This window comes from Arachis hypogaea, chromosome 16 (assembly GCF_003086295.3).
Source record: "Arachis hypogaea cultivar Tifrunner chromosome 16, arahy.Tifrunner.gnm2.J5K5, whole genome shotgun sequence".
Taxonomy (NCBI): domain Eukaryota; kingdom Viridiplantae; phylum Streptophyta; class Magnoliopsida; order Fabales; family Fabaceae; genus Arachis; species Arachis hypogaea.
In genome coordinates, this window is record NC_092051.1 from 96,400,030 (window position 1) to 96,402,258 (window position 2,229).

Sequence of the window (2,229 nt, forward strand, 5' to 3'; positions counted from 1 at the left end):
CAGGATCATAAGCTTCTTCTTCATAAGAAGCCTCTTGAGTACTGTTGGATGCAGCTTGCATTCCATTCAGACTCTGAGAAATCATATTGACTTGCTGAGTCAATATTTTGTTCTGAGCCAATATGGCATTCAGAGTATCAATCTCAAGAACTCCCTTCTTCATAGGCGTCCCATTATTCACAGGATTCCTCTCAGAAGTGTACATGAACTGGTTATTTGCAACCATGTCAATGAGTTCTTGAGCTTCTGCAGGCGTTTTCTTTAGGTGAATGGATCCACCTGCAGAAGTATCCAATGACATCTTTGATAGCTCAGATAAACCATCATAGAATATATCCAGGATGGTCCATTTTGAAAGCATGTCAGTAGGACACTTTTTGGTCAGTCCTTTGTATCTCTCCCAAGCTTCATAGAGGGATTCACCTTCTTTCTGTCTGAAGGTTTGAACATCCACTCTAAGCTTGCTCAGCTTTTGAGGAGGAAAGAACTTGGCTAGGAAAGCCTTGACCAGCTTATCCCAAGAGTTCAGGCTATCCTTAGGTTGAGAGTCCAACCATACTCTATCTCTGTCTCTTACAGCAAAAGGGAAAAGCATGAGCCTGTAGACTTCAGGATCTACTCCATTAGTCTTAACAGTATCACATATCTGCAAGAATTCAGTTAAGAACTGAAAAGGATCTTCAGATGGAAGTCCATGAAACTTGCAGTTCTGCTGCATCAGAGAAACTAATTGAGGTTTCAGCTCAAAGTTGTTTGCTCCAATGGCAGGAATGCAGATGCTTCTTCCATGTAAATTGGAATTAGGTGCAGTAAAGTCACCAAGCATCCTCCTTGCATTATTATTATTTTCGGCTGCCATCTCCTCTTCCTGTTTGAAAATTTCTGAAAGGTTATCTCTGGATTGTTGTAATTTAGCTTCTCTTAGTTTTCTCTTCAGAGTCCTTTCAGGTTCTGGATCTGCTTCAACAAGAATGTTCTTGTCCTTGCTCCTGCTCATATGACAAAGAAGAGGGCGCAGAAAAATAATAATAATAGAGATCCTTTATACCACAGTATAGGGATCCCTTTGTGAGTGGGAGAAAAGAGGGAGACAAAGAATGTAATGTAATGGAAGAAACACAACTGTGAGGAGGGTAGAGATGTGAGATGAGATGTTAGTAGATGAATAAATAAATAGAGTAAGATGGGAGAGGGAGAATTTTCGAAAATAATTTTTGAAAAAGAGTTAGTGATTTTCGAAAATAGTTTTTGAAAAAGGTTAGTAATTTTAAAATCAAAAGTAAAAATAATTAGTTAATAAAAAAGAAATTTTTGAAAAAGAGGGAAGATATTTTCGAAAATTAGAGAGAGAGAGTTAGTTAGGTAGTTTTGAAAAAGATAAGAAACAAACAAAAAGTTAGTTAGTTAGTTGAAACAAATTTTGAAAAGATAAGAAGTTAGGAAGTTAGAAAAGATATTTTGAAATCAAATTTTTGAAAAAGATAAGATAAGAAGATATTTTGAAAAGATATGATTGAAATTAGTTTTGAAAAAGATTTGATTTTTAAAATCACAATTAATGACTTGATTCACAAGAAATCACAAGATATGATTCTAGAACTCAAAGTTTGAATCTTTCTTAACAAGCAAGTAACAAACTTAAAATTTTTGAATCAAAACATTAATTGTTATTGTTATTTTCGAAAATAACTAAGAAAAATGAAAAAGATTTGATTTTTGAAAAAGATTTTTGAAAAAGATGAGATTTTTAAATTGAAAATTTGATTTGACTCATAAGAACAACTAGATTTTAAAAATTTTTGAAAAAGTCAAATCTAATTTTCGAAATTTTAAGAGAGAAAAAGGGAAAGATATTTTTTTGATTTTTGAATTTTTATGATGAGAGAGAAAAATGATGCAATGCATGAAAGTTATGGATCAAAACTATGAATGTATGCAAGAATGCTATGAATGTCAAGATGAACACCAAGAACACCGTGAATATCATGATGAACATCAAGAACATATTTTTGAAAAATTTTTAATGCAAAGAAAACATGCAAGACACCAAACTTAGAATTCTTTAATGCTTAGACACTAAGAATTCAAGAATACATATGAAAAACAAGAAAAGACACAAAACATGCAAATGCAAAGATCAAACAAGAAGACTTACCAAGAACAACTTGAAGATCATGAAGAACACTATGAATGCATGAATTTTCGAAAAAATGCAAGATGCACATGCAA

General features: G+C 32.9%; 1 non-coding gene across 1 annotated transcript; it reads left to right on the top strand.

The window, feature by feature from the left end:
* Window positions 1–355: 355 nt before the first annotated feature.
* LOC112760286 (small nucleolar RNA R71) lies at window positions 356–463 on the top strand. Its single transcript, XR_003180735.1, has one exon. It is a non-coding gene; the product is annotated as a small nucleolar RNA R71 (small nucleolar RNA).
* The last annotated feature ends 1,766 nt before the right edge of the window (window positions 464–2,229 follow it).